Genomic DNA, 27,594 nt, shown 5'->3' on the forward strand with positions numbered 1-27,594 from the left:
CAGGCTGGAGTGCATTGGCATGATCTCGACTCACCGCAATTTCAACCTCCCGGGTTCAAGTGATTCTCCTGCCTCAGTCTCCCAAGTAGCTGGGACTACAGGCATGTGCCACCATGCCCAGCTAATTTTTGTATTTTTAGTAGATACAGGGTTTCACTGTGTTGGCTAGGCTGGTCCTGAGCTCCTGGCCTCGTGATCTGCCTGCCTCGGCCTCCCAAAGTGCCGGGATTACAAGTGTGAACCATGACACCTAGCTTGGCATATAGTTTTATAAGCCAAGGACATTTCATTTCCTTCCCAGCTTTGTATGATTAGTATGAGAAATAGCTGGTACATTTTTTGCCATTTTATTTGACATTAATTTTTAATAATATATGTATGTTTATATCTACATATATGTACATATATATTCTTACACATGTGTAATTTGAATTCTTTGGAAAATTGATTTGAGCCTATGATAAATTATTTTGTTAAGAAACTGCTGAATTGTTGCTAATAATTTACTGGGAATTTTACATGATTATTCTCAAAATAGATGTTCTAAAGTTGCCTTTTTGATGGTTTTCTTCTGCTGCTTTGGTATCAGGTTATGTTGGCCTTTAGAAATGTTCTGGCTAGCCTTTTGTTAAGATGACAATTTGATTTATTTAAATCTCATTTATCTGAATATATTGAGATTTTTTTATTAGCCTAATACATGTTCAGGTTTTATGATTACTGCAAGGGACATTTGAAAGAATTTATAATTTGTACAAGATTTCCTTTTATAGCTAATTATTTTAAGCTTATTAATTATTATTATTATTTAACTGAACTAAATTTTTTACTTTTAAGTTCTTCATTACTTTATTACTTTTGCATGGAGGTTTATTAGTGTACCTCTCTATGATGGTAATTTTTGACATTATCTTCTTTCATCTATAAAAGTTTAACTTTGAATTCCATGTTGCTTGTTCTAGAAAATTTAAGACTTGATATGGATTTGGCCTTCTATCAATCTAAATATTCATATTGTTTCATTTCATGCTTTTGTTCTTATTTTACTATATTTTGTCTAATAGTAATACTACAGTGTGTGCTCATTCAGAGCTTTCTTTGGGATTCATGGACAACAACAGCCTAAAAATCTTTGCTCTTGGAGTAGAGAAATGTGATGTGTTTCACATCTGGGCCTTACACACTTAGATATTACATAGTTATCTCCCTGTCTTTTGAAGAGATTTGCTTTTCTTTTCTTTCTGGCTTGGATATTTAGGCTAAAAGCCCTCTCAGGGAAGAGTCTTCTTTCTTTGGAAAATATTTCTTAAGACTTTATCCTGGGAAGAAATGTCATTGTTTCTATCTGTTTTTTTTTTTTTTTTTTTTTTTTTTTTTTTTTCTGGGAGGAGGACCAATACTGACACAGCAGTTGCTGTTTGACTGATGGTATTTTAATTAATTGTACCCACGAATGTCCTGCTGTTTGAATTTGCTGACTCTGAGCTTGGAGTTTCTTTGGAGCTCCTTTGGGAAGAAAGGTTCTCACCTTGGCAGTAGCTTTCTCTCAGACCTACTTTAGGTTGAAGTTTCACTGTAGTTTCTGTCAGTTTGATCCTCTCTTGATTCTCTCATCTAGAAATCCTCTGTATTTCTGATTTGTTGATGGCATCCTTTCTTCTTGATGACTTCAGACACTGTTTAATTCTTGTTTTAGAATATATATTTTTTTCTGCCACATTGGGATTTAGGAAAAAACATTGTGCTCAGCCTGCTGTCTTAAATTGATAGTGTCATGTTTTTTTTTAACAGACTAGGATTTTTTCATGAATATAAAATATTTAATATCTAAGTATAAAAAATGTTATAAAAATTGCCACCCAGATTAGGAATTAGAATATGATAATGACCATTGGATCCTATTGTGTATTATGGCCCAGCACATCTTCCTCCAGTGGCAACCACTGTCCTAAATTTTGTGCATGTTATTCTTTTGCTTTTAGTAGTAATTTTGCTATATATATTTCTCTCTCTAAACAGTATATAGTTTAGTTTTGCATATTTTGTACTTTATATAAATAGAATGTCTTCTTTGACAGCTTACCTTTTTGCTTAGCATATTATTCGCGAGATTCATCCCTATTGATAAATGCAGTTATAATTTATTTGTCACTTTTGCAGATGTACACCTCTGAATAAAAATAGTGCTGGTTCTCTTGTTGGTAAACATCTGCATGGTTGTAAATCTTTTTTATTAGAAACAATACTGCTATGATTCTCTTAAGTTTCTCCTATCACACATGAAGAAGAATTCTTATGGTTTATATAAATAGGATTTGAATGATTGAGTCATGAGCTATATACGCATCTTTAATTTTATTAGATAACTTACTTTCTCCCCAAAATTGTACCAACTACATTCCCTCAAGTTCTATGTAAAGTTATCAAGGCTCTGCCCATTCAGCAATATTTTCAAAGCTTTAAAATGTCTGCAGATATATTATATGGAAGGTTGTGTTTCATTGGGTTTTAATTTATGGTTTCTTGATTACTTATGAGTTTTAACAGCCTTTCATATGTTTATGGTATTCAAACTCCCTCTGTGATAGTGCTCCTTAATATTATTTCCACATTTTATTGGCACCGTTTTTTAAAAATTTACTTTTAGGAGTTTATTAAAATTAGTTTCAGATATCAACCCTTTTGAGAGTATATCTAATGAACATCACATGTATTATAAATTTATTCTTTCTTATTTTTACTTCTTTTAATATTTTCATCATGGTTTGTGCTTTTCGTTTCTTTTAATGGAAATATTTCTGTTTCTTGGTCTTAAAGTTATTCTATACATTTTAATGTTTTCTTATTTTCAAGTGTGTGATCCATATAGAATTGATTTTTTGAGTACATTATGATATAGTTAGACAATCGTATGTTTCTATTTCATTTGGAATTCCAAACACCATTATTTCTCCACTGATAAGCAACTCCACTTGTTATATATCAAGTTTGCATATATTTGTAGGTCCAATTCTTTGTTTCATTTGTCTCTGTCATCTTTTTGCCAATTCTATTTGTGTTAATTGTATTTTATAATAGGCACTAATGTTCATAAATAATTTTTTCCCTTTGTACACATTTTAGTAACATCCTGTCAAGTCTTTTTATTACCCTGTACATATTATGATTTTGTTATTAATTGATGAATTTTGAAAATTATAATTTTTTACAAATTATCCTATCCATTAATGTGGCCAACTCTTCAACTTTTAAATGGTCTTAACATATGTCTTTTAGCAAAGATTTTGACTTTTGCTGCAAAGATCCTCCACCACTTTTCTTAGGTATATTACTGGTATAATTAGTTATTTTATTTTTTATTGTAAATAAACTTATTAGATATACATTTTAAAACTATGAATGGTAAATACAAGTACAATTTATTTTTGTACATTTATCTAATATCCAGCAATCTTCTAAACTCTGCTATTAATTCTATTATTTTTATGCTCTATCTCTTCACAGTTTGTACATAATGACAATATTGTTTCTTTTTTTGCCTATCTTGATTCATTTTATTTTCTTGTCTGATATTCTTAGCTATAACCTCCAATATAATTTAGAATAGAATGCTAATAGAGTATCTTTTTATTGCTTTTAAAAGAAATATGACTATAGCCTTTGTTGTACTATATGTAGTTACATTTTTATCAAGTTCAAGCATTATTTTCTATTCCTAGTTTGAGTTTTTTGTTTTTAAAGTCTTGAATGCCAGTTTTAGAATGTATTTTTCCTATTCTATCAAAGTGATCATATAATTTTTCTCACTGGATGTGTTAATATAATAAAATATAAATCTTGCTGGAAATCAGTGGACCCCAAACAATCCATCTATAATTTTATTTTTATGTTTATTATTTATTTTTAAGTAAGGTTTACTTAATCAGAGAGCCTCTGAAGGCATCAGGTTTCTGTCAAATATGTTTTTTTTAAAAAGGAAATAAACTGGCAACTCTATAGGGTACATGATGGGTAGAAACTGTGCATGGGAAGCTGGGAGGGGGTCATGGAGAGAACTCAGGGAAGTAGGCACTGGGGAGGTAAGGACGGGAAAGAGAGGGAAGAAGGTGGAGGATTATCAGATGGGACCATACAACAGTCAGATGCGGCTCCTAGCCACCCCTGGGATGGGCAGACAGTCAGACAGACACACGCAAACAGAGACGCATGCATTCTCTGAGCCCAAGAGCCTCTGCTGTCTTGCACAAGCAGGGATCAGTCAGAGCCAAGTATGGAGAGACTTAAGCAGATGCACAGGCTGTGCCTGATTTTTCGACTCTGACCTTCAGGCCCACAGTGTCTCCACTGTTCACCCAGATACTTTCTCCCCAGGACCTGGACATCCAGGCCCAGCACAGGTCATGGGAAAGCAGAAGTCAGCTAGAAGAGAAAACCTCCAGACCACTCATGCCCAGCCCTGGCAGGAGGAGAAAGGGCCAGGAGGTAGGGAGGCATGCAGTCCTCTGTCCATCCATGGTCACTTGATTGGGTGGAACAGGTAGAAGACAGCCCCCATTGCCAGGCCAGTTCAGCTGTGAGATTATATATATTTGTTTGATTTCATTTACGCATATTTTATTTAGGCTTTAATGTTTATATTCGTGAGTATGTTTTGTAATTTTTTTTTCTTGAAATGCTTTTCTGTGGTTTTTGTATCTCTAAATGATTTGGTAAATATTCCCTTCTTTTATATTTAAATAATGTTGGATTTATGTGTTTCTTCAACTCTACTAAAACTTTTTTGTAGGCCTAGTGTTTTGTCTTGTGTGAAAGTTTTTAATCACGGATTCCATTTTCTTAAACATTCAGGTCTTTTTTTTCTTCTTTTTTGAGTCAGTTTAGTAAGTTATTTTTTTTTCAAGTCTCTGACCATTTTATCCTTGACCCATTATCTTATCCTAATTTATTCTTGACTCAGTCTTTACCTATGACTGTGTTTAAAATTTTGAAATATATGAGTTGATGTAGTTCTTATAATCCATTTCTATCTTAAGTTTTATTCCAAATATTATATGGCCTATATGAAACTATCCAAACTCACTGTATGCCTTTTCAAAATAAATTTTTAATTTTTGTGGGTACATAGTAGGTGTATATATTTATAGGATACATGGGATGTTTTGATACACACATGCATGTAAAATAAGCACATTATGCAGAATGGGGTATCCATCTCCTCAAGCATTTGTCCTTTGAGTTACAAACAATCCAAGTTATATTTTTTAAGTTATGTAAAAATATACAATTCAATTTTTATTGACTATAGTAACCCTGCTGTGCTATCAAATAGGTTTTATTCATTCTCATTTCTTTTACTTGTACACTTAGGTTGCTTTCAAATCTTAGCTATTGTAAACAGTGCTGCAACAAACATGAGAGTGCCTTTTTATTATAAACATACATAAATCCCTATATGAGCTTGAGAAGAATGCTTAGTCTTTGGAGCACATCTCTGTACATTACACCAAGTGCATTGTCTTGAAAACATCTGAAACAAATTAATTTTTTATTTGCATAATTTATCAGTTATTGAATGAGTTCCCTTACTTAGAAAACCAAACTTTATGGTGAATTTGTCAATTCTTATTGTAGTTTTTTTTTTTCTTCCAATGTTTGCTTAAGTATATACAAGTTTCTAATCAGTATATCCTTGTCTTAAACTGAAACATTATTATTAATGAGATGACACTTTTTTCCAATATAATCATTTTTTGCCTTAAAAATCTGTTATTTAAGATTGCTATTTTACTCTCCATTACTTTTTTTAGTTTGTGTGTATGTGTGTGTGTGTGTGTTTGTGTGTGTGTATCTATACCTTTTTCCTTTTGATGGTACTTATTCCTCTATTCCATATATTATACTACTTTTCTTTCAACCTTTGTATACATCTCTTTAAATCAGCCCAGTGCTGAATTTTAAAAAAGATGAAAGTCTGTTTACATACCGTCGTCTTTTTACTGGAGAGTGAGTTTAGTCCATTTACATTCATTGTGATTGCTAGCATATTTCGATGTAATTTTGTTATATTGTGCTGTTTTCATGTGGTATTCATCTCTCTTTTAAAATGTAATTTTTTCCTTTTTTGGTATTCAATGTTTTTTGTTTTACTCTTTCCATTTACTTTAGGATTACATTCAACCTACATACTTTACAAACATGAAAATCACCATGCCTCTCAACACCTGTGTGTATGTGTATACATACACAGAAGCACTCTTACACACATATCTAAAACCAAGACTGAGACAAAATATTTCTTTACTTTGGTGGGTACATGTTTAAAACAATTTGTGTTTTTACTGACTATGTAGTCCTTTGGAGAGAAGTTCTTTCCTGCTTTATATACCTAGGTTCCAAGTCTACTGCAAGTCACTAAGGCCTTTTTTCTTGACTTTGTTGGCTGCTAGAAGAGAAATGGAGTTTGAAGGTTAGCAGATGCTTGTATAATAGCCACAGCCTTAAATTATTGCTTGCAATTTTCTTCTTTATTCCTACTTTATTATTCTCTTTTGAGTTTTTTTTCTTACTTTGTAAAATAAACACTAGTATTACTTGGTGTTCGGTAGTGGGTATGTTCAGGGGATATGTAATCTACCATCTTGACAGAAACAGAAGCCCCCAATGCTATTCTATTGTTCATTCCTTTCTATGATATTCTCTGTACCAGTAAACAAGGCTTAAATTAAGGGGGGACTGAAATACTATGACGTATAGTCAGTGAATTGGACATTGGACAATTATACTTGATGAAACCTGCCTACTTGGAGGTCTGTTTTTAATCACTCAAGAATACTGTTGCTGGTATTTCTGAACAGTTATACAAAAAGGATGCAATGAACAATTTTTATCTTAATTTACTGACTGAGAGAAAAAAATAGTCTTTGTGTGATATGGGAAAAGTCTGATCTAGTGTCTTTTGTTCTAAAGGTTTTATCAGCATGATTCGAGAGTAAAATAAATTAGAAACTTCCAAGTCTGCCTTTATTTTTTTCCTATTAAAATTATTTGCAAAATAGGCAAAACAATACATAAAAAGATTACAAAATTCCTTAGGTTTACTACTATATGATATTCATCTCAAATCCTTATAGTTCAGTTAAACTAGCCTCTATCTTATATGATTTTTGCAACATTTAGAAGAATGTCTTATGTTCTAAAGACACAGCTTCTTTGAATGAGCCTTAGTTAGGAAGGTAGAAGGTCTGAGTTTTAATATTATGTTGGTTATTGATGCAAGTCAGGTAGTTTATACATTTCAGTTTTGTCTTCTGTCAAGGCCTGCCTAATTCTTACTCTGAAACATGTAAGTATATGCTGGTATTCTTGCAGCCTTCTCCTTTTTGTTTTTATTTTTTAAAATATTTGCATGTCTGTATTATACAATGACAACCATGCAGCCTCTTGGTCAATCTCTTTAGTTGCCACATGTCAATGGTCTCTTAGTTTTCATTTCAGTTTTGGCAGAATCCTACTGTAATTCATTTGTGTTTATGCAATGACTGGAAAGAGAGGAATGACAGTGCTCTTGCAATGGAGGTAGAAGCCACTAATACAGACCTAAGCAGCAAATTTTTAGCCTTATTCAGATGCTCATTGTATTGCTTGAATTCAATGGTAAAGAAAAAGAACAAAATTAAATGGCATGAATAAAATATTGAAAATCTATCATTGAAGGTTGATCCAAAAGATGGGATTTCATTTGAGACATTATAATTTGAAGTAGCTAAATAAAATTCTCCATACCTATAAGCCTTTCAGATGAATTTAGAATGTTTAATTTTGGTTCATCATTTCAAGTTTACCTTTTGCCTTTATCATATGACACATGAAGAAAAACATTAAGAGAATCAACTCTCTGGCTATTATAAATGCACTACAAATATTTTTCAGTACATTTTTTGAAAATGCATATGATCGATAATTCATGGTTAAAATATTTATCTAGCTCTTTTTTGTGTAGTCTATGAATTTTTGAGAACAAGTATAATCTTTAAGAGACTTTTTCTACTTTGACTTATTCTGTATATATTTTCTGACACACAGAACAATGTACGGCCATTGATCCTCCCACCTCCACCCTATTTTCTGTGGCTTTTTGGTAAATTTTTGAAGCATTTTAAACTCCATCTGTACCTTTTTAAGTTTTCACCAATCTATGAAGGACTTTTTCACTTTCTGGAGCACCTATTTTCAATTTTAACCTTCACTTGACAAAGTAAGCCTTCCATATGAACATATATTTGATGAAAAAATTTCAACAAACAGTAAATTATTATTAGAGAATGTAACTTGAGAAAAAGCTGCAACAAAATCACCTTTAATCTGCCTACCAATAAATAACCAATGCTACATTTTGATATAAACTCCCTCAAGTATTTAAATTTATGTGATTATAGTTATTTTATCTATTATATATTAAATGAATATTTTATATAAAATGAATGGAATAATAGTTAACTTATGGCTTTATCATTTCTTTTAATTCTTTCAACATAGAGCCACTTACATCTTGTTTCTTTCCATAACAATAAATGTAGCTTAACAAGTTATATTTTATACATAACAAAATTCTATTACCTGATATGACCAATTTTAATCAGCTCATCTTCAATTACTAGAAATTAAAGAGATTTCTAAGAACATTAATTTATTAAACAGTTTTTGAGCACCTACCATATGCCAACTCATATTTGAGGCACTGGAGTTTAGCAATAAACAAGGCAGGTAAGTTTCTGTTCATATGGAGCTTATTTCTGAATAGTAGCCTTGAATTAATCTTTATTTTCTTTAACCAAGGTATTTTCCCTCATTATCACACGGGTATCTTAGGTTGTTGTCCAGAGGTGCTGCTTTATATCCTTCTTATGGGAAAAAACATATCTTAGATGTATCTTCCCATCCCTTTTCTCCACAAACTATGAGTAACCATTCATGGTTAAAATATTTAATTCTCTTTTTTATGTAGCTTATGAATTTTTAAGAACAAGTACAATATTCTTTAATAGACTTCTTCCTACTTTGCTTTTTTGTGTATTTTGTTGACACATAGAAAAATACAGGGTCATTGATCCTCCCACCTCCACCCTGTTTTCTGCTTCTTTTTGTTAAATTGCAGAAGCATTTAAAATTCCCTTTGTCTCTTTGTAAGTTTTCACAAATCTATGAATAACTTTTTCACTTTATGGAGCACTTTTCACTTTCTCCGCTTTTTTTTTTTTTTTCAAGACTTTGATGGTACAGAAAATGAGTGCTTGTATAAAACTAAAATGTGTAGCTGGAATATTTGTATTTATTGACTAAAGAATCATCTTTTACTATAACTCTTATTAAAAATAAATGTTCCTAAATGAACACATTTTAGTATACATGAGTTACAGTACAGTTTCATCTAAGTCTCACAGACCGTATATATTTTAGTAGTCTTGGTGGTGGAGTTTTGACAGCCACTTTTTACTCTAGTGTTGTCCTGTGTGGCATTGCTCCATATTCTTAACCATAAAAGCTGAGTAGGTGATTTCTATGGTGCTTGTAAGCTCTGGGTAGAGAATCATTGCATTTACTACCATAAAAGTAGTTTTTAAGACTCTGGTGCAAATGACTTTAAATCCTTTTGTATATACATAACCATGTAATCCTCTGGCTTCTGGTTCTTCTTTCCCATAAGTATGTTATACTGTCTTTTTCAATTATAGTAATGGCAGAATTTTCAAAGAAGGACAGTCTATACCAACAACCTATTCTATATACATCAATTTCTCTCCTCTAAATCCTGGGGATGTTTGCCCTGTTGAATACAGAAAGGCAGCCCATCTACTTCCTTGGATAATTTGCTTCATTATTAAATTGTTTCATAAGGTGATAGGAGAACTTTTCAGAAGAGTTTTCATTTTATCAGAAACATGACATACCATAGGACTTCATTCATTTTCTTGTTTTCATTTCTTAGAATACATAGCTGACAATTTTTTCCTCTACATACTTTTACATGGCTAGGAGTCAACTCCTATCATTAGAAAAATGTAGATTAAAAGTGACATTATTAATATAAGAGTTAACTTTGCTTGGATTCCATGTGTGGAAGTCCAGAGATACATAACTAATTGGGTTTTCATTATAGTTTTGCCTTTTTCATCTAAATGTATAAATGTATTTTCAGGGGAGGGCTGGCTGACAGGATAGCAGAAATCTAAGATTTCCATAACCTTCAGCTTTCGGAAAACTCTTTGTTGTTTTTGGATGGTTTCAATTTCTTCTATTTCTCTTGGGAAAATTTTTAGAATTAGTGTTCAAACTTTTTTGTTTTTGTAAAAACAAACTGTGTTAGATCCTTTTGAGTAAGCCATTTACCACAGATTTCATGGAGTTAGATTCCAACTAGTAATTATGCTTTTAGTTGACAATTAGGAAAGGTTTTTAGCTGGCGTTAAAAAGACAAAGAGGTGAGGGACAAATACATGTAGCTCAACTGTTTTGAAAATGATCTGTTTTTAGAAGGCCACAAAATGAATATGATTATCTTATTCATATTCTGAATTTTCACCACTAAAACCACATTCTATTGAAGGAATATGTAGTAAAAGTGAATTTTCATATAGTGTCACAATGAGGGATTCAGGTGCAAAGGGAAGACTCATTCCTGTGAAAATGAGTCTTCCCCAGCAGTTGGTAGAAGGATTTGCTGGAGTTTGTGTGGCCTATAAAACATCCCAGGAGGCATGTGACAGTAGTTACAGTGATAATGGTCTCATCTCCAATGTTTGCATCCTCTTTCAAGCCACCTCTTTGCATAGACACATACTTTATGTTTGGGAAGAGGTGCTCTAGGTGGAATACCTCTGTCTGCTCCAAATAATTCCTACTGACATCCATGACAGCTTCATTCTATCTGAGCTGGAGATTTGGGAATTTAGGTGGGAACAGAAGAAAAAAGGGGTTTGGGGCAGTATCATTGGATGATTTTGACAAATTCTTGCTGGGGGTGGGGAGAGATAGGTGGGTCTAATCATCTAAAGGAAATAAAATGCAAAGGTGTGTATATGGAAGATTAAGGGAGAAGAAACTGAAATCATCCAGATTGCTTATTGAATAGTCAGAAAAAACTCAACTTTCCATGAAGATAAGACTCTCCACTGTGTCTTTTTCTTTTTGCTAGAAATTGACCAGTTTTGAGTAAATGAAAAAATACAGGTGGCTGGGCGAAGTGGCTCATGTCTATAAACCTAGCACTTTGGGAGGCCAAGGTGGGTGGAATGCTTGAGGACAGAAACTTGAGACCAGCCTGAGAAACCTTACAAAACCTTTTCTCTACTAAAAATACAAAAATTAGCTGGGCGTGGTGGCATGTACCCATAGTCCTAGCTACTTGGGAAGCTGAGGTGGGAGGATTGCTTGAGCCTGGAAGGCGGAGGCTGCAGTGAGCTGAGAGTGTATTATTGCACTCCAGTCTGGGTCACAGAGGGAGTCTCTCTCTCTCTCTCTCTCTCTCTCTCTTTCTCTCTCTCTCTCTCTCTCTTTCACACACACACACACACACACACACACACACACACACACAAAATCAGATATGTCCATCACACACACACAAACACACAGGTGTCATTGTAGTTTTGCCTTTTTCATCTCAATGTATAAATGCATATGTATGTGTGCATATATGTGTGTGTGTGATTGTCATATCCGATTTGTGATTATTAAAACATTTTCTTCATAAGATGCTGCCCTTATGTAGAAATAACTGTCCAGAGAAGAAAATAAGCACTTCAAGAAGAGTTCATAGGCAGCCAGGCAAAATAAAGGTCTGTTTGTTCATTCTCTTGCTTTGCCTAGAATTCTCTCCTCAGCTTCTGCATTTGGAAAATGTGACAAAGTTTTCAAGGTCCCTTTCAGGTATCAGCTCTACTGAAAAGCTTTCCCTGATCTCTAGCAGAATTAACCACTTACTCCCATGTGCTTCCTTGACACAACTGTAAACACAATTTTGTTTTTGTTTTACAGTATTATATTTTGTTGTTCATGTGTCTTTCCCCCCAGCTATGCTAAACTATATAGGGCTAGGGAGGCATTTAATATTGCATCTCTTGTGCATAGTAATGTTATGACACAAATGAGATGTAAGATAAAGTGTGATTGAATGAATAATCTTTATCTAAGTGATTTATATCATTGGCTTCAGTTTATGTTTACATCTTGGTTGCTGTACAAGGAAGATATATATAAGAAGGAAACGTAGCACAAGCATTATATTCTAACTCATTTCTGATAAGAAAAATAATAAAGATAATAATGAGTAAGTGTTATTTGCTTTTGCATCACAAAAATGCCAAGAAGTTTCTTTGTAATATTTGTAGAATAAATGATTAATAAAAACTTTTTTTAAAATTAAATACTTGATATGTGCTAGACATTGAGTAAATTTATTTGCTTATCTCATTTTACTTCTATTACACTGGGAGCAGGGTGTTATTATCTCCATTACAGAGAAGAGGAAATAGACTCAAAGAAATTATATAACTTTACTAAAACAAGGTACCTCACAAACTGGAGTTAGTGTTTGAACAGAGGTTTGTCTTATTCACTTTCCCACACCACTCTGTGTGCTGCCCATTAATTTGTAGTTCTTCAGCAATGGATTTTTTATTTTGGTCCTCATTCCAGTTGTGTATAGCAGAGTAAGATTCGAGTTTTCCACAGCTTGTGGATCTGTGATTTGGTGTTTATTGTATTTTTATGTACATAATGTCCTAACTGCTATAGAATATACAGTCTTAGCTATACAAGGGCAGGGAATGTGTTTCTTAGTCTTACAGTGTCTATCTGACCCAGCAATTGCTAATAAAAGCATACAAACATTTGATTTGAAATTCTGAATTAAAAGAGCAAAAAACCAGCACCATAAATCCCACCAGGTAGTGCAAGTGACAAAGAAATGTTACAGGCAAAATGGGCTATGAGTTCTGAAGTAAGAGGAATCATTGTAGGTGCGAATTGTCAGGGCGGTTGGATTTGATAATTTTTGTAAGATATTTTGAAACCTCCCCCTTAGGTTATTTTTGGTAAGTCCTGTCTGCTTTTGAGCAGTGATTTGTAGGACATTTCCTTTCACAAGAAGAGTCTGGACACTTGACTGGGAAACAGGTGAACGTAGTGAAGCTCTGGCCCACTCATAGGCAGTCACTGGAGAAAGGCTGAAGGATTTGGGAATAGGAACCAGCACCAAATCAGAGATGGAGGATCATGGCAGCTGAAATGGGAGTGGACAGCAGCCTAGCGTGTAAGATTTAGGTATCATTCACGATGAGCAGTACAGCAGCAGTAAACATAACGGATATTTCCAATGTCATAAACTTCAAAAATTAAAAGTTTCTTGGCACCAACAAAATCATCTGGAATATTAAGAAAGCAATACGGGGCCAGACACAGTGGCTCATGCCAGTATTCCCAGCACTTTGGGAGGCCAAGGCAGGTGGATTATCTGAGATCAAGAGATTGAGACCAGCCTGGCCAACAATGCGAAACACTGTCTCTGCTAAAAATGCAAATATTAGCTGGATGTGTAATGCGCGCCTATAATCCCAGCTACTGGGGAGGCTGAAGTAGGTGAATCAGTTATACTCTGGAGGCAGAAGTTGCAGTGAGCTGAAGTCATGCCACTGCACTCCAGCCTGGGTGAGAGAGCGAGACTCCACCTCAAAAATAAAAACTAAAAAAAGAGAAAACAATACCGTTTTTGGAAGGAAGAAACAAATTCAGTGAAATGCAATAATTCAAAGTTAATTTCACTCTGCACTTCTGTTTTCAGACCAGTATTTAATACTTTGAAAATACGGTATTTCTAGTAGGTATGTCCATGCATACTTTCCACATAAATTTTGAATAAAATTAGGCTTAACACTTATATATTAATACACTATCTCAATGCCTAAATTGTAAGTTCCTACTGCTATGTTTTATTAATCTTTTTATCTTAGTACTTGCCATAGCGTTTAATTTCTATTAAGTGTTCTATAAGTGTTTGATTAGTGAACACAATTCCATTTAACATGTGGCAGTGTTTAGTACTTAAGAAAGAATTTTTTTCTTGAGTTTTCATTGGTTTACAATTTCTGAAAACATTGTAACTTCAGCTATAATAAATTGAATACAATATGCAATACCAGGCACCAAGGAAACTTTGCTTTATGATGATGTGCTTATGAAGTTGATTTTGGGATTTTAAAAAACATGTAGATTAACTCTGACCGCATTCATACATTTAAAAAAAGTTTCTTATTTATCGTTGTAATTGATTTGTAAGTTATATAATCAAGTAAGATGAAAACAGTCACTTACAATCAATCCTGGTCCCCATATCACTGTTTATTTATAAAAATCATATGTAATTCTCACTAAAGAATATATTATTTTACAGTATTGTGCATAGTCCTACTTTTGGTTTTTTAAACTCTAGTAGAAAAAAAGGTCAACCAATTTAGGTTACCTATAAGAAAATAAGATGATACAGATAAATGTATATATGAAATCAGTGTGAAGTAGAATAGATGATTTTGGAAGAGGGTAAGTCTAATAGAAATAATGAGTTATATGTGCAAGATTTGTATCTGATACTTAATATTTAAACGTTGTGATTTACAGTAAAGGGAAAGCTGGCATAAAAAATCTTTTTTGACTAAAACATAAAGTATAAGCTGAATGTACTGGCAAATGGGTTTGTTTCACCTATCAGGGCCAGATGTCAGTTGGCTTTGTGTGGTTATGGTTTTGAGTCCCACTTAGAGGGATGTAGAAGAATCCCAGAAGTTTTGAAAGTTGAATAACAACCTAAAAAGGAAGATTACCAGAGTGCTATTGACAAGAACTAAGAGGAGATAATAAAAGACACTAAATAGGTTTATCAGTCCAGAAAACATTGCTATTTAGAAAAATATTAGATGCCTTCAGTACTTAGAGGTATTGTTTCTCAGACCCTCTGTTAAGTGTTATCAGAATAAGTTTTCTTTAACAAGAATGAACGAATTTAACTTAGAAATGCATTGAGTTATTTTTTCTATCCACTCAAATTATTGCTTACTGTGCACTTAGTCACCTAAGGGTACACAGCACAGCAGATAGTCTCAGCTCTGATGCAACTTATCATCCAGTGCTAGGGATGTGTGAATGGCTGTGCAGGCAAACAATTGGAGACGTTTCACACTATAGAGAGAAGTGCTGGGATGGGACTGGTGTCAAGTGTTTGGGGAATACTTAAGGGGAGCATAATCCTGCTTGGAAAAAAACCCAGGGTGACTTTCTTCATCTTGAAATATTACTTTAAATTAATTTAAATTGCTAAAATATGGTAATGATAATGACAGCACATATATGGAACATCTTATTATGTGCCAGCACTGGGAAATTTATATTTTATATAAATTATTTTATTTTAATTCTTAAAATGACACTACCAGATAGACATTAATCTGTTTTGTTATTGTTACTACTTTGCTGCTAAGGAAAGTGAGACTTAAAGAATTCGAGTAACAGTCTGAGTGGCACAGAATTAATCAGGGTGGTGAGAGGATTCAAACTCTTGGACTTACTTAAAACTCTTAACCTACTGAAACTTTACCTCTTAAAACTCTGTTAACTTACATAAACATGTGCGAATTTTTTTGAGTCGGAGTCTTGCTTACCTTTATGCAAATGAGAAAATTGAGAAGTGACTAAAGTGAGATAGCAAGTGAATAAGTGTCAGAGTCAGGCCTTAAACCATGGCTGTCTGACTTCAGGTTCAATGTTCATTTTATTAAACTACAACTAATGTTTTAAAATCTATTCAATATTGCAGTGATATCAACAAGCCATAGTTTGTGATATTTGTGCAGCTACTAGTGTTGTTACTTAAATATTTTAAAATATGTGTATTCCCTGCTTAGAAGATGGAACAATAAAAGGTTATGCATTTTTTAACAAGTGAGGACATTTCTATATACAATTATCTATGTTATACATGTTTTTATATTTTTCAAAAATTTACTGATTATAACACAGTAAGTGTAAAGGAAGGTATGAGTGTAATACTCTGAACTGACATGGATAGCATATTTTGGTGTGTTGGGAGATGAAATACTTGCTTACAAAGGATTGATGACAAAGTCAGAGAGTATCAGGTTGTGTTCTCACAGAAAGCTTTGGGCTAGAAATTGAGATATTGGAGTCATTTAATACACACGGTGTTAATGCATGTGTGTATCAGAATTCTCACTTGTAAAAAAAAATAAGAAGATTGGTAGACATCAGGGTCCCCCATTGTTGAATTCTGGCTAATTCTGCCTTCTCATCCCTTTAGCCCTCACACTGTGCACAATTTTCCTTTTTAAATCCCTTTGGAAGAGGATGGACTTGACATTTAACCATAGGCCCCATCTTTTTTTCTGGTCTTACAATCCATCTGATTTACAGTTTTTGTTATCTGCCTAGCTCCATTGTAGATTAATTCCAAGTTTTCTTTTTGCTAAACAAAACAAAAAACCTGCGTGGCATTTCTTCTAATTTAACTGATTGTATGTGTAACTGCACACAAATAATAGCTAAAGCCAGCTTCTGTTCCAGATAATACTGTTTTAAGGCTACAAAACCTACGAAAATTGTTACAGGTTTCTCAATTGCCAAAATGTAAAGATATTCCCTTAGAAAATCATGAATCTAATATTCTAATTTATGAAAACTCTTAAGCAGTACATTAATTACTTGACTAAATCAGCCAGGGATCCAACATTAGTTTTCTTAAATTTAACTGAGCTGAAAGGAGTCTAATCCTGTAATACAGAGAAATAATTGGGTTTCCATTGTCTGATGGTCTTAGTTCATGGAGATAGCTTGCGTCCCTTGAAGAGAGATCTAGTTGTTAGGGTCTGTTAGCCTCTAATCCTAATCTTTATTCCTTCTCAAAGGTTTTGTTATCCTTTTAACTGAATTTCGAACACCATGCATGATGGTTTATCTTTCCATCCCTAACACATTTTTTCCTGTCTCAGTTTTTGGTATTTCCACTCATTTTCTTCTCTTTGTCTCCTATCTTCCTAGAGAAAGAAAAGTGTAATCTTATCTCATCTTCTCCATTGAGTACTTTCTTTTCCATTTTTATTTCTTTTTGCCTAGCTTCTTCCCCTTTGTGAGAACCAAGAAAAATATCCTTTCCTGCCTGGTACTTCCCAGAACATGGTCACTCTATCTTCCCTCCTTATATTGCCCAACTTGTTTAAAATAATTAGCACAAAGTGAACTTCACATGTGCCTCAGCTGCTCACTTCCTAACCTCTTACAGTTGGTAATCTTCACTCCCCTTCTGAAACTGTTTCTGCTTTGCCTTGACTGGCATTTATTGCTTCTTTCTGATTCAAGGAGTGATACCTATTTACTGTAGAAACTTACAAAAATATAAAAAAGGAAGGAAAAATGACCTTTAATACCATTCCTCAAAGATGCTGGATTATAAGGTACTTCTATGTTTAATTTTTTGAGAAACCTCTAGACTGTTTTCCATAATGCCTATACTAATTTATATTCCCACCAACAGTATTCAAGGGTTCCTTTTTTATCTCACATTGTTACAAACACTTCTCATTTTTTTTTGTCCTTTTGATAATAGCCATTTGAACAGATGCAAGTTAATACCTCATTGTGGCTTTAATTTGCATTTCTCTAATGAATAATGTTGAGCATTTTTTCATATACCTCTTGGCCATTTGTATGTCTTCTTTTAAGAAAGGTCTATTCAGTTTCTTGGACTGTTTTTTAGTTTTTTTTTTTTTTGTGCTATTAAGTTGTTTGAGTTCTTGTATATTTTGTATTTTAATCCCGTATTTTCTCCCATTCCATAGGTTGTCTCTTCACTCTGTTGATTCTTTCCTTTGCTGTGAGAAAACTTTATATTTTATGTAATCCATTGTCTATTTTCACTCTTGTTACCTGTAAATTTGGGGTCATATGAAGAAAAATTGAATGTTAGGGAGATTTCCCCTATGCTTCCTTCTAGTGGTTTTAAAGGTTCAGTTCTTATGTTTAAGTTTTAATCCATTCTGAGTTGATTTTTGTAAATGGTGTAAGATGAGGATCTAATTTCCTAATTTTTCATCTGTGTATCCAAATTTTTCAATCCCATTTATCGAAAAGGCTGTCCTTTCCCCATTGTGTATTCTTGGCATGTTTACTGAAAATCAATTAACCATCAACATGGACTTTTATCTTGGATTTCTATTCTATTCCATTAGTCTACTGGTCTTTTTATATGCCATACCATGCTTTTTCATTAATATAATTTTGTAGCGTATTTTAAAAACACATAGTGTGATGTCTCTAGCTTTGTTCTTTTTGCTTAAGATTCCTTGGCCATTTGGGGTCTATTTGTGGTTCCATATGAATTTTAGGACAGTTTTTTCTATTTCTGGGAAAAATATAGGAATACTTAATAGAAATTGCATTGAATTGGTAGATAACTTTGGGTAGTATGAACATTTTAACAATATTATTTCTGATTAATGAACATAGAATATTTATTGTGTTTTCATTAATGTTTTATAGTTTTCAGTGTACAGATCTTTTACTTTCTTAGCTATTTTAAAGTATTTTGTTTTTTGGTAGCTATTATAAAAAGGATTTTTTTGAGTTCTTTTTTGGTTGGTTTGTTGTTAAAGTATAGAAATGGTACTCATTTTTGTATAATGATTTTGTATCCTGCAACTTTACTGAATTATTAGTTCTAAGAGGTTTTTTTTTTGAAGGAGTCTTTGGGTTTTTCTATTTATAAATCATGTCATCTGCAAACAGAAACAATTTAGCATTTAGTTTCCAATGTAGAGATCTAGTGCCCTGTAGTTTTTTCTGTTGCCTAATTTCTCTGGCTAGGATTTCTAGTATTACATTTAATAACATGGGAAGAGTGGGCATCCTTGCCTTGATCATAGAAAAAGGCTTTCAAGTTTTCACTGCTGACTATGTTAGCTTTGGGCTTGTCATACATGGCCTTTATTGTGTGGAGGTACATTTCTTCTATTACTAATTTGTTTAGAAGTTTTATCATGAAAGGTTATTATGCTTGTCAAAAGATTTTTCTGCTTCTATTAATATGATCATATAGTTTTTGTCTTTCATTCCATTAATGTGGTGTATCACAATTATAGATTTGTGTATGTTGAAACATCATTGTATTCCTGGGATAAATACCACTTGATCATGATAAGTAATCCTTTTAATGTTCTGCTTAAGTTCTTTGCTAGTATTTTGTTGAGATTTTTTTACATTTGTGTTCCTTAGGGCTATAGACCTGTAATGATCTTTTCTTGTAGTGTCTTTGGTATTGGTGTTAGGGTAATGCTGGCCTTGCAAAATAAGTTTGGAAGTACTCCAATTTCTTTAACTTATTGGAAGACTTCACAAAAGATTGGTATAAGTTATTCTTTAGATATTAGAATTCAGCAGTAGAGCCATCAAGTCCTGGCTTATCTTTGCTGGAAGACTATTTATTACTTGTGCAATGTCCTTACTCATTATTGGTATGTTTCGGTTTTCTATTTATTCATGATTCAATTTTGGTAGGTAGTGTATGTCTAGTAATTTATCCATTTATTCTAGGTTATCCAATGTGTTGGCATATGATTGCTCCTAATAGTCTCTTATGACCTTTTATATTTCTGTAGTATTAGTTGTAATGTCTCCTATATTTCTAATTTTGATTCTTTTTAAAAATTTGTCTAGCTAAAGGCTTGTCAATTTTCTTTTCCAAAAATCAACTCTTTATTTCATAGTTCTTTTTCTATTTTTTTTTTTTTGGTCTCTATGTTACTTATTTCTACTCAAATTTTGTGTCCTTCTTTCTGCTAATTTTGAACTTAGTTTGTTCATTCTTTTCTGTTTCCTTCAGGTGTCACGCTAGGTTATCTGAAATTTCTCTTTTTTTGATGTAGGCACTTATTGCTATAAACTTCCCTCTTAAAACTGCTTTTGCTGCATCCCTTAAGTTTTGGTATGTTGTGTGTCTGTTTTCTTTTATTGCAAGATATTTTTAAATTTCCTCTTTGATTCATTTGCTGTTAATCAGAATCTTGTTGAATTTCCATGCATTTGTGAATCTTCTGAAATTCCTCCTTATATTGATTTTTAGTTTCATACTAGCATGATCACAAAAGATACTTAGTATGATTTCTGATGATTTCTGTCTTCTTATGTTTGTTAAACATTTGTTTTGTGACCTAACATAAAATCTATCCTAGAGAACATTCCATGTGCAGTTGAGAAAAATGTATATTCTGCAGCTGTTGGATGGAATGTTCTATAAATTTCTGTTAGGTTCAGTTGATAAAGGGTAGATACTGTCTGATGTTTCCTTATTAATTTAATATGTGAATGATTTGTTCATTACTGAAAGTTGTAAGCACAAGTCCCCTATCATTATGGTATTACAGTCTCTCTTTCCCTTCAGAGTTTTTAACAAATGCTTTGTGTGTTTAGGTACTCTTTTGTTGGCTGGATATATGTTTACAGTTGTTATGTCCTCTTAATGAACTGACATTTTAATCATCATATAATGTCCTTCTTTATCTTGTTTCACAGTCCAAATGACCCAATATCTATTTTATATAATATAAGTACAGATACTTCTGTTCTCTTTCATTTCCATTTGCATGGAATATTTTTTTCCCATTTCTTTCTTTCCAGTCTATATATGTCATCTATATACGTCCTTAAAGGTGAAATGAGTCTTTTGCAGGGAAAATATAGTTTGGTCTGTTTTACTCTCTATTCAGCCACTCAGCATCTTTTAACTGGAGAATTTAATTCATTTTCATTCAAGGTAATTATTGATAGATAAGGACTTACCTCTGTCATTTTGTTAATTGTTTACCAGTTGTATTGTAGGCTCTTTGCTTCAGTCTTCCTCTTTTGCTTTGTTCATTTGAGGTTCAGTGATTTTATCTAGTAATATGCTTTGATTCCTTACTTTTATTTTTTTCTTGTTTATCTGCTATAGGTTTTTGCTCTGTAACTAACTTGAGGCTTGCTTACAACATCTTATAGTTATAACTAAGGCTATTTTAAGCTGATGACAACTTTTATCACATTAAAAACTGAACACTTTGACTTCACGTAATCTATCATTTTGTTTTTAATGCCATAGTTTAATTTTTATTATGTATTTCTTAACAACTTATTATAGCTTTTTGAAATATTTTTGTATTTTACTCTTTATATAAGAATATCTGATAAATAACCGTTACATTATTAACATATTCTGAATTTGACTTTTACCAGTGAGTTTTACTTTCAGATCATTGTGTGTTATACCCTAGTGTCCCATTTTTTTCAGCTTGAAGAACTCCCTTTTACATTTTAGGTCTGGTAGTAATTAAGTACCCTAATGTTTTCTTTGTTTTGTCTGAGAAAGTCTTTGTCTTTTCTTTATTTTTGAAGAATATCTTTGCCAGGTACAGTATTTTTTTTTCCTCTAGCATTTTGACTATGGCATCCCATTCTCTCTTGGCCTTTAATGATTTTGCTTTGAAATCTGATTCTAGCCGCCTGGTTGGACTGTTGTATATGTGATTTGTGTTCTTTCTCTTGCTGCTTTCAGGATCTTCTCTTTTTCTTTGATTTTTGGCAGTTTGGTTATAATAAGTCTTTGTATAGTCTTATTTAGATCCAATCTAACTGGAGACCTTTAATCTTTTATACCTAGATATTTACATCCCCACCTTGATTTGAAAAGTTTTCTGTGATCATTTATTTGCAGCAGCTTTCTACTTCTTTGTCTTTTCGTCTTACTGAACTCCTAAATCTTGAATGTTTGCTCTTTTAAAGCTGTACCATAAATTCCATAAGTTTTATTTATTCCTTTTAATCCTCTTTTCTTTTTTATCCTCTGATTGCATATTTTAAAGTAACCTGCTTTTGCGTTCACAGATTCTTTCTTTTGCTTTGATCAATTCTGCTGTTGATGTTCTCTATTGCATTTTTTATTTGCTTAGTTCGTTGTATTTTCTAGCTCTGGGATTTCATACTAAAAAAAAAAAGTTAATCTATGTTAAATTTCGAATTTGGTTGTTTATTATAGATTTTCTGATTTCGTTTTATTGTCTTTCTGCATTTTCTTGAAGTTTTGTTGATAACTGCACATTTGAAGAAATAGAGACTTATTTTGGTCTTTGCAGACTGACTTTGTTTGAGAATACCCTTCACTAATCAGCCCATCTAGAGATTCTGGGCAGGTCATTTGTCACAGTCTACAGGTGGGCTTGCTACTGGAGTTCTCATGCAAGCTGGCCTGATTCTTGGGTTCAGCAGGTAAGCAAGTCTGATTCCTGGGTCCGTGAGACTGGGCCTAGATCCTGGATCCTCTTGTGTAGGCCTGTTGATTATGTCCATGGGGATAGGCCTGGAGCCTGCATCTGTAGGGTTTGCCATAAAACTTGGACCTACATGGCTGATGTACTTGTGGGATAAGCTTTGAGTCAGAGTCTGAGGGACTGACCAGGCACTGGGACAGGCCTAGGACCTAGGTCTTCTAGGACAGGCCTGGACCCTGAGACCACAGAGTCTGGCTTGGTGCTACAGTAGGCCTAAAGCCTGTCTTCAAGGGGCAAGGATGGCTTCTGGGTCCATAGGGGCCTAGGCTGGAGCCTGGGTTTGCAGGGGTTCATGAGGGCTACCTTAGTGTTGCCCTGGCATTCAGGTATCTACTGCAGTAAAACTGAACCCTGGGTATGCTGAAACCAGTTTTGACTCTAGGTGCCACTGAAGCATGAGTCCATGGGGACTGGTATGAAGCCTGGGTCCTCTGGGGCTGGCCTAGAGCATGGATATGTAAGTACTGACCTGGAAGCTAGTTCATCCTGGAACTTGGGCCCACAGGGCTGGTCATGGAGCTTGTCCATGAGTATGTCCCACCCAGTAAATTGCTGAGATTTACTGAGATGGGTCTGAAGCCTGTATCTGCTGGAGGAGGTCTGGACCTTGGGTCTGCTGATGTCTGGGGCTGCTGGGACCAGCCAGAGACTGAGCAGACCTGGAGCCTGTGTCCATGGGTACCAGCCTAGGTCCCAAGGCCAGCAGTGTTAAGCTAGCCCTGTGTGGACCCGAAGACTGAGGCTTCGTGGACCTGAAGCCTGGGCTGAGTGGGGTCCACCTGGCTTTAGGCTGGTCTGAAACCTGGGGTAGATGAGGAGCCTGGGACCCAAGTGCTTGGCCAAGAGTTTGTGTCTGAAGATGCTGACCTGATTACTAGGGATGTGGGGGCTGGCCTGGCGCTGGGGTTGGCCTGGATTTCCTACCTGGCCTGGGGGACAGTATGAAGCCTGGGGCTATAGGAACTCAACTGGTTTTGGCACCAGCTTGGAGGTTTAGTCTGAGGGTACTAGCCTGAAGTCTGGGAGCATGTGGGCTTGCCCGGCTGTTATACTGGTGCAACCCTGGTGTTGGAGTCCAAGGCAAAGTCTGTTGTTTACCTTCCTTCCTTTCTCTGAAGCAGAGAGTGTTTCTTTCCATGCTGTGCTACCTGCAGTTGGGAAGGATTGATGTGGGTAATATACAACTGTCCTCCCTATTCTCTTTAATGCACCTTTTCTTATTTTTGTGTCACACTCAGGTGTTATAATCTTTCACCTGTTTCCTTAGCTCTCGTAAAAATATTTTATGCATGGGTAGTTGTTCAAATTGATATTTCTGCAGGAAGCTGGGGAATGAAGACTGGAAAGTCCTATTCTGCCATATTGCCGACATGTTTCTGATCAGGACTCCAGTCTTCAGTTGTTAAGGATTTAGCATATTTTCTATTATAATCAAGTACTGCAATTGCTCTCTTGAAGGTTGTCAGTAATTCCTAATGATGCAAACCAATGTCATTTTCTGGGACTTCTGGCATTTGGAATGGCTGCTGCATCTTTTGTGATGAACTTTCCTCTTGCCTTTGATTATCTTTTTTTTTGTTCCGACTTTTTATTCCTCTTCCTCTCCTGAATGTAGATGTCCCTCGAGGTAGTGTCCTTTGCTTTCTAGTCTAATAAACTCTTCTCTGGAAAATTTACTTTTCCGAAATTTCTATTTTTAGTGTTGAAATCTCTCACAAGTTCTATCACCCTTTTCTTCCTAAATATTTCCACTTAAAACCAATGTTTAAAACCAAATTGGATTTACCCAGGATTATATAAAATTGAAGTTAACTAACCTCAAATTTATGACTTTTGTAACTTACAGATTTAATGGTATTGTCTGAATTACTCCCCAATGCAAATCTTCTTTTGTAAACTCGTCTATCTTTTCTGCCAACATATCCAAGTCCTTTTGTCCCCTCCCTTTTTTTGTTTCCATTTAATCTCACTGAAATTCATCCTCTACTGTTTTTTTTTTTTTTTTTGAGACAGACTTTCGCTCTTGTTACCCAGGCTGGAGTGCAATGGCGTGATCTCGGCTCACCGCAACCTCCGCCTCCTGGGTTCAGGCAATTCTCCTGCCTCAGCCTCCTGAGTAGCTGGAATTACAGGCACTCACCACCATGCCCAGCTAATTTTTTGTATTTTTAGTAGAGACGGGGTTTCACCATGTTGACCAGGATGGTCTCGATCTCTTGACCTTGTGATCCACCCGCCTCGGCCTCCCAAAGTGCTGGGATTACAGGCTTGAGCCACTGCGCCCGGCCCCTCTACTGTTTTAATAGAAGTTGTAACTTCTCTTAGCATCACATTTAGGCTGCTCAATATCCTTATTTACTAGAAAAAAAAACATATTCTTTAAAATATAGGTCAGTAGTCCAATATGTATCACAATATAAAACCATTTTGAAAACCTTTTTGATGCTTCAGTTACCTGGATTGCAGAAGAGTTTTCTTTTTCTGTGTAGAGGGCTGGGAACAGACTTTTTGTTCCTGTTTCTTCAAGGATTTGTGGTCTGGAAGGTTTTTCACTATGAACTCCCCTCCGATACTGCTTTTTAGTCATTGAAATCCATACAGTGAGTTAGGTAGTATCCAAGCTGATCGTACCTCTGACGTGGTCTTAACTACTTGGGATGTGCTTATCTACCTAAATCATCATCGTGTTCTTTAACAAGAAATCCCTGAAAAATTGCCCTACTGTGGTCTGTGCATAGTCAAGTCAGACACTCTACAGATACGTATCATTCAACTCTAATAAAGGCTACACATTTTCCAGATTACTTTTTATGGCAAGACTATTTCTGTAAAAATATGTTAAATAAATTGCATATCCTATTTTTGCGTGTTCATGATGCTTAAGTGAACAGTTTTATTTCTATGCAAAAGAGAAAAAAATTGGTAACATTATTACAGGAAAATACTATCATGTTAGCAAGACCATATATTTGACTAAGATTTTATCATATTAAGCACCCAGCTGTCTTTGGCTGTTGAAGCTTTCATGGTCAGATATGTGCCTGAGCATCCTAAAAACACTCTTTTTGATTGCCAATATGATGTTTGGTTTCAGAGACTTTCTCTTTTATATATTTGCCAGAAAGAATGAACATACTGATGCTTTCCCTTGGTTTTAGCGAGAGAAACATTTTAGAGCACTGGAATGAGGTACTGTGGAAGGCTGTATAATTACCTCCCATTAAGGTCTTTAAAAACAGAATGGCTATTTATATTTCTTGAGTTGTCTTGATGAAGCTCTTTCTTCAGGGGAGGAATGATTCCGTGATAGTTTCTGAGGTCATTTTAGGCCTTCAGTAGTTTTAATGTTTTAGATAAGTTTGGTTCAGAAAAACACTCCTGTTCAAAAAATTGGTTCTGGCACTGGTTCTATCATAAGGTTATTGCATAAATCTTAATTCTGTCACCATTTCTGAAGAGAGTGTTTTAGGATGGAATGAAATAATAAATGTAAACATTCTGTTGCCTCTTTAGAAAACAGCTTGAAAGAAAACTCCAATACAGTCTTGTCTAATTGTTTTTTATCTCCATACAGCTCAACTGTTGTGATGGTTGAAGCAATTAATAAAAGAAGTCTGCATTTGAAGAAATACTAAGTGCAAATAAAGGTCAGGGAAGACCATGGTTTCATAGAGGCGACCTAAGTGGTTTTAGCTTATACCAACACTGTGTACTAACTGCTGTAGATCCTTTTTCCTTTTCCAACTTTGAGGATTTTTTCTTCTTTCGAATGGTTCTTTCTTCTCCCACAGCCTGCTCTGCTGTCTCTTTCCTCATTACTTTTCCTGGACTAAGCATCTGTTCTTTCCCCTGTGTGCTGTTAAGGGAAGAGACAAGGTGGTAGAGTGAAAAGAACACAGATTTTGAATCAGACAGACCTGGATTGGAATCTTGCTTTATTACCACCATCAAGATTGCTTTAGTTAAGTTGTTCTGACTTTTTATTCTAAAACATTGACATAATTTCTCTTTCAAAATGAGGTGATATATTGAAAACATCTTAGCAGCATCGTTGACAAATAATCAATTCTCAATAATTATTACGCATTATTGCTCTATTTTCATATGCCATGTCAAAATACCACCACCACCCAATTTATTTATTTATTTATTTATTTACTTTGAGGCGGAGTTTCGCTCTTGTTACCCAGGCTGGAGTGCAATGGCGCAATCTCGGCTCACCGCAACCTCCACCTCCTGGGTTCAGGCAATTCTCCTGCCTCAGCCTCCTGAGTAGCTGGGATTACAGGCACGCGCCACCGTGCCCAGCTAATTTTTTGTATTTTTAGTAGAGACGGGGTTTCACCATGTTGACCAGGATGGTCTCGATCTCTTGACCTCGTCATCCACCCGCCTCGGCCTCCCAAAGTGCTGGGATTACAGGCTTGAGCCACCGCGCCCGGCGCCACCACCACCCAATTTAAACATAATTATTTGAAGCCTAATAAAAGGAATGCAAATTGGCTTTAGGAAAAAAAAAAAAAGATAAAGGCTGGGCGCGGTGGCTCAAGCCTGTAATCCCAGCACTTTGGGAGGCCAAGGCGGGTGGATCACGAGGTCAAGAGATCGAGACCATCCTGGTCAACATGGTGAAACCCCGTCTCTACTAAAAATACAAAAAATTAGCTGGGCACGGTGGCATGTGCCTGTAATCCCAGCTATTCAGGAGGCTGAGGCAGGAGAATTGCCTGAACCCAGGAGGCGGAGGTTGCGGTGAGCCGAGATCGCGCCATTGCACTCCAGCCTGGGTAGCAAGAGCGAAACTCGTCTCAAAAAAAAAAAAAAAAAAAAAAAAAAGATAAATAAAAGCAAAAGTTATTAAATAAAAGCAGGCATTATTAACAAACAGTTTCAATTAAGATACATGCTTTTAAATCAAATATATTCTGAGAAAATTATCAAGTTCTTACATATAATTTGAAGATGGACACCTTTAGTAATGTTCCTACATTAAGGGCCATTATGGAGAAACAGTATTTCAGACATATGCTCAAAAATGCAAATGGATTTCAAGTTTGTATGTTAGTTTGTGAAAGGATGTCAAAGAGGCCATGTGGCATTCGAGTTAAGTGTAGTGCTGGGTTTGTATTCCAAGTTCATTAGATACTAGCTGTATTACCTTGGACAAGCTACCTAACTG

General features: G+C 34.7%; 1 protein-coding gene across 2 annotated transcripts in view; it reads left to right on the forward strand.

The window, feature by feature from the left end:
* Positions 1 to 27,594, forward strand: part of NXPH1 (neurexophilin 1) — a 325,199-nt gene that overhangs the window by 216,178 nt on the left and 81,427 nt on the right. The gene's annotated exons all lie outside the window — the stretch shown is intronic.

The sequence above is a fragment of the Saimiri boliviensis genome, chromosome 10 (genome assembly GCF_048565385.1).
Source record: "Saimiri boliviensis isolate mSaiBol1 chromosome 10, mSaiBol1.pri, whole genome shotgun sequence".
Lineage (NCBI taxonomy): Eukaryota > Metazoa > Chordata > Mammalia > Primates > Cebidae > Saimiri > Saimiri boliviensis.